Raw genomic sequence first — 14409 nt, 5'->3', positions numbered from 1 at the left:
GGTACATTGTAATACTTGTGTAGTTTTAAAAAACGAGGTTATATTAAAAAAAAAAAACAACAAATTAAAAATAATTGCTAATCCCAGAGTCATAACTGATTGATGTACTTTATAATATAAATTTATTTAACAATAATAGCTATAAATAATAATAATAAATCATTATAAGAAAACCAAAATTCATTGAAATTTTGATTTTTCTTCGCTTTTCGAGACCCTCATTCACATGTAGCTTTTTTTTAAGCTTACACATGAGAACTCATGAGCTCTCACTGAACAAGATTCGAATTTTTCTAAAAGTTTAAATTTATAAGATGTTGATTCGTATTACATGTCATGTTATTCAATATTAGTATCACGAATAAAAATAAGAGAAAATGTTTCGAAATAATATTGAATGTCTTGTCAACTTGAATTAAATAAATGTATAAATGATGTAAAAATAAAGTATAAATGTGGCTATCATACAAAAATTATAGCTGATGGTGAAGTTTTTATTTTTATTTTTTATGATGGATTGGAAGAACATGAACTCATGAAGACGATAAAAATGTGAAAAATGTGATAAGTGTAGATAATATGATTAAAAATGTATGTATGATAAAAATTTAGAAAGCATCAAAATATTTAACCTTCACTTTTATTCTAATTATTATTATTTTTTTCTATAATAAAATTTTGGTCATTTAGGACACTAATTGAACACTGACTACAAAAAACAATTTAAACCCATCAAAATTAGAAATTAAAATATGCAACAAATTTGACATATAAAAAAGCTAAATTTTCAAGACCTGAAATATAAAATTTTTATGCTATGTTTGGTTGGTTTAGTATAATATGAGATAAGATAAAAGAGAAAATAACACATTTTCTCTCTTGTTTGACGTGTGATATGATAGGATATTGGAATGTAATATAATTGTTTTTTTTAAACATTGAAAAATAATGTATACTCTATTTTATTTTTATTTTTAAAAATTAAATATAAAAATAACATAAAATATCGCATTAAACATGCTACCTTTGCATATCATGTCATTTGATGTAGTATCTAAAAATATTATTTTTCTTTGAAAATATGCATTTTTTTATTATTATAATCAGATATAAAATATGCATTTTTTTTTAATATAATCGGATATAATATCTTATGATATATACACATTTTATCCTATCAATCATAAGGAACCTTAGTTTATATACTTATTAAATTGATTGTTTTATTTTTTTTATTAAAACATTATAATTGATACTAAAATTAAATACACGATATTCCATACGAAATTAAAAAAGACATGACAAAAAGTTGTTGAATTCAATATATATCATTTAATTAATATATATATTCAAAATTTGCATCTTAACTACATTCTCATTAATAATTTTTTTTTCTTACATTAGATATATTACTTTAGTATTGTTTGTTGTTTTGACTTAATTCCAAATGGAACTTAAAACTAAATAGTGTTAGCAGTGTTAAGAATTAAGTTGTTTATTTTTTTAATATTTTATTTATATTAAGTATTAAGAAGAAAAAAAAAATCAATATATTATTTTTAGTATTTGGAAAAATTACAATATTCTAATATTTTCTATTGAGGCAAACAAAAATTAAGAAATAAGTAACAAGTTAACAAAAAGTAAAAAAAAACACAACAACAATTTAAAAAAGTTTAAAAAACAAACACCACCATATTTTTTATATCCTAATCTCTTAATCACATCCTTAATATACACATGATTAAATAAGATCAAATGCAAGTATTTAATACAATATAGGAAAAGTTTTCCATACCAAATAAATAAAATCAAAATTATTTTAAAAATTATATGGTTTCAAATTTTATATTGTAAAAAATAATAAACTTTAAAAATTGAAATATTCATTTAGTCTTATTTCTAATTTCCCTTTCTCTTTTATTCTTGAGAGGGTCTTACTAGTACCAATTTGTATCTATATAGCAATATACCAAATATATGAAAAGGGTATTATTAATCAAAAGGTGTTACATGTGCACAAGAGTTTCAATTTAACTTAATTGTTTTGCATATGATATCCCGATATTTCATATTTTGATTCCATTTATTTGTACTTCGGGTTGGAGTAAAATTTAGAAATAAGGGTCCACATATCCATCATTTTTTTGTTATGCTTGTTGTAATTTGGAAAGGGCTTGTACTACTTTATTATGATTTTCCTTGTCTTTATATGGAAATGAGAAGGCGTGATGGAAAAAAAAAAAAAAGTTCCACCAGATTTGCTATTTCATCTTACTTTCTTTTATTGATTCCATTTGTGGAGCATCTCTGCCTTGTATCTTTCACAACAAATCGAGACAATCGTTATTAAATTTTGTTCCTCATAATCTTAATAAAAAAAAGTAATTAATATGATCGAACATACACCCTTCAAAATTTAATTTAATAATAATAATAAAAAAGTATAATCGAACATTCTCATGTTAATCAAATCACACACACAATAAAAAAATAAAATAATTTTTTTAATATAATTCAGTAATTAATATGATCCCTACGTCCACGGAATGTACTAACACTCAATAATCCACTAATCAAATGAATTAAAATAGTTATAACGTTGAAACTTTTGAAAAAAAACCCTTATCATTTATGATCGCGCTTTTTAAAAATACAAAATTCTAAATATAAAAGGGTTAAATATATAATAGAGATAAAATTAACAATCATCACATATAAAATTTTTTATCCTGTTATCTCCTTCAACCTCACGAGCTAATCGGACAGCTTGACCCTGACATTTTGAGCGAAGTAAATAAAATTGATTCAGGTTTCCCAATCTAACAGTATTTAATTAATTAATTGAAATGTGAATGGTGAAAAAAAAAATCAAGTTGACTGAGGCAAAGGATACCATAATATTATTTTACATAATTGTTGTTATAATTTAATAACTTAAGTGCAGATTAAACTGCAATGGCAGAGGAAAAAAAAAGTTTTGAAGAATTCAATGCCAATTATTTTGTAATAATATCAATAAGACAAAAATACAACCATTTCAATATTATGATTAATTTAGCTTTGAATAAATAAATAAAAATGAATCATGGCAATAACAAAACCATCATACTTTTCTAATAATTAAACCTATATGAAAATAAATGATAAAAAAAATGTCCAAAAAATTATATTTTGTTTAACTATCATTTTTTTTTTTTGAAAAATTGCAAGATTATGCACGTGAAGGGAACAAATTACTAGGCCAAGTTTTTATATCAATTTAAAAAAAAAAATTAAATTTGTAAAATTTCGGTTCAATACATGGTTCATGCTCCTTGATGAGTTTCTTTAATTACACAAAACAAATCAAAGTGAATGTATGCACGTTGTCGTGTGTTTTTATATGTGTGTGGGCACTCTCATGTGTTTTTTTTACACCCTTTATTATTGATTTTTTATAATATATATCATTATTATTAAAAAAATTGAAAAAAAAAATCATGCAATGGTCAAAAATCCATTAATCAAAGGGGAGATAGGATACAAAATACTTGATTTTCGATGTCAAATTTTCACCACAAATTCTAGCACAAAATAATTATACCAAGCAAAAAATCAATTTTGTCATTTACGTAAATAGATAAAGCCATTTATCAAATTAGGGGTAGAATACAAAACAATTGTGTTGTGAAGTAATCCTTCGCCCACAAAATAATTAGTTAATCACACAAATAATTTTTAAGAGAAAAACAATTTTCTCATTTAATTCTTATAAGTCCATTTTTCAAATGCAATCCAAAAAATAATTGATTCCAATTATGGGTGATAAAATTAGGTTTAGGTTGATGTTTTAAGAACCTAAGAAATTGAATTGATTTATTTTTAATTAAATTATAATTTATTTATTTATCGACAAAAACCCACCTGATTATACATGTGTTTTTTATTTTATTTTAATTTGTACATTTTTGGTTTTTCAGAAAATTCAAAGAAAAATATGAAAAATAGAAAATATAGAAAAAAGAAAAAGAATAATAAAAATAAATTTAAAATTAATAAATTATTTTATATATTACTTCAAATCTTTTATTTATTTATTTAACTATTTTATATAAATATTAAATAATTTTTAAAAATCAATTTTTTAATATGTTCTTTTCCCATAAACGAAATCTAACTTTATATTTGTCATAAAGTTTAAATTATGGATATTATTATATTGTGTTCAATATATATATATATATATATATATATATATATATATATATATATATATATATATATATATATATATATATATATATATTTAATAAAATTTAAAATTCTAAAAAACCCATCTTAATATTTCAATTAGATTTTCCGCGGTTTATCAATTTAGTACCATACTGAAGTTTTAATCCCCACTATTTAAGTGTATGGTAAATTTTCATATCAATAAAAGGTATAAATATATAAGAATATGGTAGAAATACGTTTGACCAAAGTAAAATAAATACAAAATAATGTGACACTGTAAAAAACATTAGATACAAAACAATGAAACACCTTGTATAAAATAATGAAACCAAAGAGGGATTGAAAGGCTCGTTAGGTAATTCTTAATATTTGTTAGAATAAAATCATGTTCGAGGACTTAAATATAAAAAATAATTTTTTTAATTTATTTTTTATAAAACTACTATACACCCATATATAATAATAATAAAAAGTTCAATATATTCTAAATATTTTTAATTATGGCTTAAAATACTATAAAAAATGAAAATATCTAAAATATTGTTTTAAAAGATAGTTGTTGTGGGTTCCCTCACCGTGTTCCTTTTCAGCTCAAATACTTTGGTCATCTAGGACAAGTATAAAACCCATTTGGATCGTTCTGTCTAGACCAAGATAAGATCCGTTTGACACGAGAAGTGAGAGGGTTCATTTCCCCTATAGGGTCAAACGACATTAGGAGTCCGGACTCCCAAATTGGAAGGACTGTCCGATCACATCTTAAAGACCTCTGACATTCGTGATCATGCTTGACATTTGAGCTGACAAAATTCCATTTAGTCCACAAGTCCATGTCAATTAATTGTTGCACATAATCCCAAATGTTGATAGGCTGAGGGGACAAACAATTGCACGATTTGATATATTGGCACGTCAGCATATAACACCTGCCAACCGTCCTTAACTGTGATGATTGCTTAATCGCCATCAGGACAATCATCATTACAGAAGAAGGTCAGAATGTCTAGTCATCACTACAGTGGCGGTGTTATCGGCCCTATACAAACCCTCCAAAAAGCACGAACAAGGTACGCGTGCAAGAAAACTCACTCTCTCCCAAAAATAGCTAGAACTACTCTTGTCTGACTTAAGCTTCGAAAGGACGTGCTCGGATCACCCGTCCAGACATTCTTTTGTGCAGGAAAGAAGCTCGTCTGGCTCTGGTGCTGCTAGACCAATCCTTCAAGAAGCACAAAGTTGGGAACAAGTCCACCTAACTCCAACTATCTTAACATCAACTATAGTATCATTTTTAAATAAATTAGACCGTATTTGATAACTATTTTAAAAAACAATTATGAAAAATAATATTTGATAACAATTTTTAAAAAATGCTGTTAATGGTTTATAGAACAAAATTTGTTTAAAAATTTAAAATATTTTTAACTTTTTTTTTAATATTTTAAAATATAATTTTTATATCTAGATCTTTACTTTTAATCATTTTATATATCTATATAATTATTTTTTAAAACAACCCTTAACAAATAAATGAAAAAAATATATTATCTAAAAACATTTTATATTTTGTTTTTAAGAATACAAAACTAAAAACAGTTTTTTTTTTTTTTAAATTGTCAATCATATATATATATATATATATATATATTGGAGATAAGAAAATTGTTTTTGAAAATAATTGTCAAAAAGATCCTATTTTTATCTGAGAAAACTTTTCTACAATCATTTTCAAAGGGCGAAAGTTTTATTGAGTTCAATGTCACAAAATGTAGGTATGTTAGAAGGACAAAAGTGGTTTGCATTATACAAAAATTGACAACCCAACTGACAAGTGAATGTATGATGCCTTTAGGATTTGGATTTGAAACGCTCCTCCCTCATATCAGATGTGACAACCCAGTTTTTCCTGAAATCTTTTTCTCAGAAAAAAAAAAAAAAAAAAAGGTGAAAGGCGTATCCCTCGTTCCTTCCTATCCTTCCCTTTCTTGTGAAAAAGTTATCATATCCTTTAAACCATAAAAGAAATAAAGATGACAAAAAAAAAAAAAAAAAAGCAGAGAAATATGGGTAGTTTTGGACTTTTCTCTCACAACACACGCCAGAGGGATACAATACACGCCGTTTGAAGAACCTGTACTCCGTTAGTCCGTGACCACATGAGGTGACAAGCGGAGTGGAGTGTTTGCACACTCGGAAAACCTCTTCTTAAATTTGTTTGTTACCCGGAAACTAAATTGTTTCTCATGGCCGGTTAATAAGGGTTTGTTCGGTAAGTATTTTTGAAAAAACCAAAAAAATATGTTTGGAACCCAAAAATTACTTTCTTTTTTTTATTCTTAAAAACAGAAATATATGATATATTTTTTAGAATATTTTTTTTGTTATATTTAAAATATTAAAAATAAAAATAAAATTGAAAAATTACTTACAATATTTTCTAATGAAACACTTCATAAGCAAACTTTTTTAAAAACAAGTTCAAAATAAATATTATTTTCTTTTATAAATAAAATTAAATTTACAAAGTAAACTTAATTTTCAAGTAATTTATATTATTAATTATTAAAAAAAGCAGATGAGAAATCCTCTTTGTTCCTTTAAACGATTATACAATCAAATTACTCAATTAACCCATTTTATTAAAATTAATTTACTTTATAACCTCATTTTTTAAAACCATTATTTAAATAAATTCGTTATTTTTCACATTATTTTCATTGCATTTTCTTTATTCAACTGCTTCATTCATCGAGTAATAATTTCCTTATTTTATATATTCGAAGTCAAAATTATCATTACTTTATTAAACTATTAAAATAAATTTAATTCATTATCAAAATAAATTTGTTTTTACACGTAACTTTTTATCTTGTGTTGTTTATTCAATCATCATGTAAACAATTATTTCTTGTAATATATAATAATTCTTTTAATACATACAAAAATATAAAATTATAATATATTAAACGTAAATTATTTTAAAATATAAAAATAAGAACTACAATTTGTGTTGTGGGTCGTGTTTATGGTTGGGCATTCTACTACATATCTCAACCCAAAACCCAATATGAATAATAATCGAGTAAAAAAGTAAACTCAAATATTACTTAATCATTAAATAGGTAATTAGATGTTGTATATATCTATATAATTAATATCTCAAGTAAATATTTTTATAACTCAAATACCTTATTTATTTAAAAAAATTAAAATGAGTTAAATACGAATTAAATGATTTTTAAAATATAATTAAATTAGTAACGGGACTATTAAATTGATTAATTTGGATCAAAATTGCGTCAAGTTGATTAACAAAGAAATGAATTATGTAAGTCGATATGAATTTCATCCAAATTTATTTATATTTAACTCAAATTTATAAAATACGTGAAAAAAAATGTATCAATTTTGAATCATGTGGAGGAATCGTAACAATCTTTACATCCCTATATAAAAATGTGGAAATGAGTTGTGGAAGACAATAATTGTGAGCTATAAGGTGGGTTGTTGCCAATTACCTTAAATTGAAGGCCAGGCTGGTGTAAGCAAGAAACAAGGGGTTGGTCCACTGCCCTAAAATTCTAAAAAGTCCTTAAGAATTAGGACACGTAGAGGAATTTGACTGGAGTAGAAGGAACATTAACTGTCAGCCGGAAGAAACGGGTAAAGGGCACCCAGAGAGAAAAGAAATAAAATAGAAAGAATGATTAGAGAGGAACATGTGGGAGTAATGATACGGGAGTGTTCAGACTTCAGAGTCTCTCTTATTTCTATATGCTTATCCTTAAGATTCTCCCCCTCCTTTCGCTTTCAATCTTCTCTCTCCTTTCATCACCTTATCTCACTTTGTTCATTTAATTTTCGTTTTTCTTTTCTAATTATAATAATAAAAATGTTATTTTTTTGCACGCTCGTAATTTCTTTATTTCAAATTCAATATATAAATTATATGAAAATATTTTAAAAAATAAAATAGGATGATAAAAAAAATGAAAATAGAAAACATATAAATTAGAAAACCACTTAGATGGTTTGTACATTCATAGACAAAAATGAATAAAACTTTGTTTTAAAAAATATTACAATTATTTGGCTCTCAAATATAAAGTCTTAATTACCAAGATTGGTAATTTTTTTTTATAATAATAGGAAAGCTCGATATATTTGTTTGACTAAACTTTAATTAATTTTAATTTTGATAATTATAAAATTAATAGTTATATTGAGTATGTTTAAGTAATAAAGATTTAAAAAAAGCCAATTTTGATCCTTTTGTAAATAGGGGTTGTATAATTCACCATTAATAATTTTTTTTATATTTTAATTCTACTTTTAACTTTATTTTAAAATAAAAATAATGATTTCAACAAATTACTTTTTCTAAATACTTTAATGAGAAAATTAAAAAAAATCAATATAATTAAAATTAATTAAAAATTTATACATGTTCAAATTATTTGATTTTTATATGAAAAGGAAAAATAAATCAAACAAATTTAAAGAAACAAAAAAAAAAATTATGAGCTTTAAATATAATTTTTATTTTTTTCCTTCTTTTATTTTTTTTATTTTTCCTCCTTATTTTATTTACCTCGTGAAACGAAAAGATGATAGGGTTCTCTTGTAAAATTCATCATAGTTCATAATGTTATAATCTCATTGATTAATAATAATAATAATAATAATAATAATAAAAATAAATAAATGCAGAAGTCCATTGCATTGAACCAGTATTTTTAATTTTTTAACTTATTGTTAATAAAATAAACTGATCAGCTAACTTCAAGGCAAAGCATTTGATGGGTAGGAGCCAGGGGGGTTCAGAATAGGTAGGTATCAGGCTAAAGAGGTGGTGGGAATATTTTAAAAGAAGGAGAAGACAAAAAAGAGAATAAAGCGAAAACAAATGAATTTGAAAACTATGAGCCAATTTCATTTTAGAGTTTTTGTGGATGTTTTACTTTTACAACATTGCCAATTTCCATAATTTATTTGGATTAAGTTATTTATTTATTGGGAAGAGAGAGAAAGGTTCCGAGAAAGTGAAAATAGAGTGAAATTTTACTATGAATATTGAAAGGTTTGAAGGAAAATATGAAAAAGAAAAAATAGAATGGAAAAATATAAAGAAAAAAATTTTAAATTTAGAAATTATTTTTATATAATATTTTAATTTTTTTTAATAATTTTAATTATATTCGAACTTGTTTTATATTTTTCATAATAAAACTAAATATAAGAAAATCATTTTTTTTAAATTAAAAAATGTTAAGAAAAATAATTGTATTATATTTATTTTTATTATGAAAAATGATGTGAAAGAAAATTAAATATAATTAAAATTATTAATAAATTTGTATATTTTTAATTAAAATCAATTAAAAAATGATGTATTATTAAATTATTTAATTTGTATGCATAATAATTAAAATAAATGAAATCAGTTCAAAATAAAAAAATGATAATACATTAATAGTTGTATCTATTTTTCATTTTCTTCCAATTTTTTTTCATTATATTTTTCTTCAAATTTTTCTAGGAACAAAAGATAGTTTTAGTATTTTTAAACATTAAAAATATCATTTTCCTTAACACTTTTCCGTTTTTCTAACACTTTTTCTGCACCCAAACATATCCTTTATAAAATTATTTAAACGCGTATAGCTTAAAAAGTTAACTTTGGACTTTTCATAAGTGAATCGAAACAAGGTATTATTTTGGTGCCTCACAGTGAAAAATGGATTATTCTCAAATTGCCATTGTAATATTTTGATTCTGGGCGTGGGATCTGTTAAAACTGTATTGGGCTTTTGAGTGTCAATATATTGGGCTTCGAGAAAGACACATGAGCCCATTTCAAATCCCTTCTAAAACTCTGGATTTGGGCCACCTATCTATAATTTGAAAATTTTTAAACTTTGAGAATGCAATCATGGAATGTGCTGTGACACGTTAGAATATTCGAGGGTATATTTGGTCCTGGTATCTTAAGATTCTTATGGAATATTTTTTTTTCCCTTTTTGTGGCAGTGTTTGGCATGAAAAATACTTTTTTTTTTTTTTTCTCTCATATCATATCCAATCTCATCTTAAAATCTCAACACTTATAAAATTGGAATATGATGATCTAGGTTGAAAGAATATGATTAAAAAAATGTGATACTTTATTGTGACATATATATGAAATAAAAATCATAATCAAAGTATGAAAAATGTGATCAAATCGAATAGAGAATTTATATTAGTCCCTATCTTATTTAGACACCCACTTGAAATTTGAAATCTTAGTAAGATATTATCCATCCAAACATCTCTTGTGCCATTCTTCTTCTTCTTCATTCAAATAAAATTGTAATGTAAGTCTAATTTTATGGGTAAAGTAGGAGCCGATAACATTTGGAATGGAAAATTATGAAAATAAAGAGGTTTTGACTATTGATTTTTTTTTTTTTTTAAAGAAATACAAATGTTCAAAGGTTTAGTATTCAATAATATGCAAGTGTTTGAAACTATAATGCTAGACATTTTTTTATAGTGTCTAGAAGTATTTTGAAGCATATTTATAGACGTTGTAAAGAATGTCTAAACCTATAATTTTGAACACTTTCTAATGGTCTTTTCTTAAAATAAGTTTTGAAAATGCAAAAGAAATGAAAAAAAAAGAGAAAAAAAACCAAATAAAATCTTTTAGGGTGGCATGATCCTTTGTGAGCAAAAGATGTAAGAAGGCTTGTCAAATGACTCCCTTGTATATTTTTTTGAAGAAAATAAAAAAGAAAGGACCCAAAGGTCTTTCGATTATGAGGAGCAATTGGATTATACTTTGAAAAGTTATTTCTTTATAAATCTTTTCTTATGGATGAAGTTGTTAATAGATGTCGGTACCATGCTCTTAATCAATCTTGGTGACTGGTTGGGCTCTCTTTTTGTATCCTCTCTTGATGTTTAATATTGGTGTTTTGGCAACATCATTTTTTTAACTAGAAAGCTCATCCTTGTTAAGGAATAGGAGACATAAATCTTGCAACAATAACATATTGCATGGTTGTTAAATGCAAAGCCCTCACATTGGGATGGAGGATCGACATCATTTGTAATGACTCTTTGGGTCCAAAAGGGTCCTTATGACTTTAAAATGTGTTTATATGATTAAAATGAATTCATATTTATATAATACAAAAAACTTCATCTCCTATTTAATGTAGGATATAACAATTAAGAAAGGAGTACACTATAACAATGTTGAGGATGCAATTGAGAAAGCAACGTTCCTATATGATCATCTTCACTAGGGAGTATTTTTGTTTTAGTAGTTTTGAATGTGGAATGTCAAATATGACTGCTTCATCTTTTACATGTTATCACATCAGTCCAGTATGTTTTCAATGAGGTTTTGGTTTTATATTACCATCATTCATTTCTCTGGCCATTACATTTATTTATTTATTTGTTATTTTATTTTTTTATTACTGTGGGTAGGTGGTTTATTGGAAGTGGCATGAGGAATATGCCCATTTGACTTGAAACTGTGGGCCTGGATCTCATATATATCTTTTGGTTAATAAGGTCGTGTAGAAGTAAACATTTGGAGCGGCTAACCTTAGACGGTTGCTTGTATGACATAATATAGTCTACTTAGAAAACCCTAGGTGTAAACCTTGTGTGATTGTCAGACTTCTTTTTTCAGCCATCTTTTATTGTTTTCACCCCATTATATAACTCAAGAACCGGAAATTTTAAGATCCTGCACAAAAATTCTCACATGTCATGAGAATTTCTAAGCAAGAACTTCGTCACCCTTTCACTCTCAGAAGCTGTAGAGATATCAATTAATATTCCAGTGACGGAGGAAGATAACAGAATCCACAATTACGAGACACCTTCCAACGGCAGTTTCGCCCACTTGGAAGTACAATTCAGGTTCTTTAATCTAAATTTTGGATAACCAATGGCCTATTCCATCAGGTGTGTAAATTCAGAGATAAAGATACAAAGAATTAAGCCAGAAAAAATAGGGTAGATCAAGTGGTTTTTCCCTTTCCAAGCGAATAGGGGGGTGAGGGGAGCTCCACAAGCAGTTGCTGATACATGACACTACAAATCACAAAGTCTCAACCAATTAGTGATCATGCTGCTGCTGCTACTTGAGACTTAAAGACTTAAGATCCATATTGATGAGTAGTTTGCAAAGTAATTAGTCCTATTAATTACCTTTTGAGATGGTAGTAACAAAAATCAGCCAAGATAAAGGTACGAAAAACTTATGGGAGAAGAGCCATCAGAATCCACTGTTGGGATTGAGCCTTATGGGCCCACCATGGTTGGCGCTTAGCACTTCCGAAGGGAAGGCCAGAGGCCCAAGACCGTGGCCCCTCAATCACACTAATCGTTTATTTGTTCTTTTAAAGGAGGTGTCCCCAGGAATTGAACCTAGGACCAAACCCTTAAGGGCCACCTAAATGTCAATCCTGGTACCATCTGGGCTTGTTGGGATTGATCCTTATAGGCCCACCATGGTTGGCGCTTAGCACCTCCTAAGGGAAGGCTAAAGACCCAGGACCGTGGTCCCTCAATCACACCAATTGTTTATTTGTTCATTTTTAAAAAAGGCGTCTCCAAGAATTGAAACTAGGACCAAACCTTAAGGTCCTCCTAAATGTCAATCCTGGTACCATATGGGCTAGTCCTTAAGGTTTGGTCGTAGGTTCAATTCCTGAGAACGCTTTTTTTATTGGAACAAATAAACAATTGGTGTGATTGAGGGACCACAGTTTGGGCCTCTGGCCTTCCCTTCGAAAGTGTTAAGCGCCAACTATGGTAGGCCCATAAGGCTCAATCCCAACATTCATGACTCAGCCCATCTTAAATAAAATATGTTTGTTAGTTTCCCACTCCTTTTTTCGGTCGATTCAAAGAAAGCTAGTTCTCAAAATTTAGCATTAATCCACTTTCTAAATCCTATATAAACAGCAAGAGTATGGATCGACTTCATATCAATGGCATTTCTCGTATTAACTGTTCTGACTTTTCTTTTTTGCCATTAGGGAAAAATGAAGGCATCTAGCTTTCAATCTATGGTGATCATTCTGCTTTTATGTGTCTCATTGGGGAGCCAACACGGCCTGTCAAACCACAGCCTGTGACATGCTACAACGCCGGTAGCAAATGCTCTTTGAAATATGTGACATGCCCAGTTGAGTGTCCTAAGGTCCCAACCTACAGATGGGAAATCTAAAGGATGATTTCTCGATTGTTACTCCCCCAAATGTGAAGCTCGTTTGCAGAGGTATGAATTCATAACTCACTTCTAATTAGTAATTACTCTCCACCTTGTGATACATAAATGTCACTGTTATTTTAGTAGACCTACAACTTGTTTTCCAGATTATGAACCATGACAAAGTCTTGAATAATCAGGAAAACAGAAGTAGTCTATATTGTTATTGATGAAACAGGGCCTAAACCACCTTGCAACGGTGTGGGAGCTGCTTGCTTTGACCCTCGCTTCATAGGTGGAGACGGCATTGTGTTCTACTTCCATGGCAAGAGCAATCAGCATTTCAGCCTGGTCTCTGATGTCAATCTCCAACCGTTTCATTGGTCTCCGCCCTGCTGGAAGAACCTAGGACTACACATGGATCCAGGCCTTGGGTCCCTTGTTTGGCCCTCACACCTTTACACTTCAAGCCACAAGAAGCTTTATGATGTTCTCTTATGATGAAGAAGCTTAATCCATTCCAGAAGGCCTTTACTCGGAATGAACCTCTCCAGAAAATAATCTCAAAGTAGAGAAAACCTCAAGCAAGAACAGCGTAACAGTCACACTCTCAGAAGCTGTGGAGATATCAGTTAAATGTGATTCCAGTGACTGAGGAAGATAACAGAATCCACAACTACCAGATACCTTCTAATAAATTTCAAACTCTTGATGGTGGATGTATTTAGGCAAAAAGCTTTGAAGGAGACCAGTTAAATTAACTATACCTTAAAATATTTTAATTTTGGGTTTTTTAAAAAATAATTCTTAATTTTTTTAGAGCTAAGTTATATTTGAAAGCTAACAAATGAAAAATAGTTTTCTTTATTCCCCGTGGAACTTATTATATACCAATATATATATTGGAGTTGGGACATAAGAGATTAGGAAAACAGTTTATCAAAGTTGAAATTTTCATAAATTGTTTGGAAACT

The sequence above is a fragment of the Vitis riparia genome, chromosome 1, assembly GCF_004353265.1.
Source record: "Vitis riparia cultivar Riparia Gloire de Montpellier isolate 1030 chromosome 1, EGFV_Vit.rip_1.0, whole genome shotgun sequence".
Taxonomy (NCBI): domain Eukaryota; kingdom Viridiplantae; phylum Streptophyta; class Magnoliopsida; order Vitales; family Vitaceae; genus Vitis; species Vitis riparia.
Note: the sequence above shows the minus strand (reverse complement) of the source record.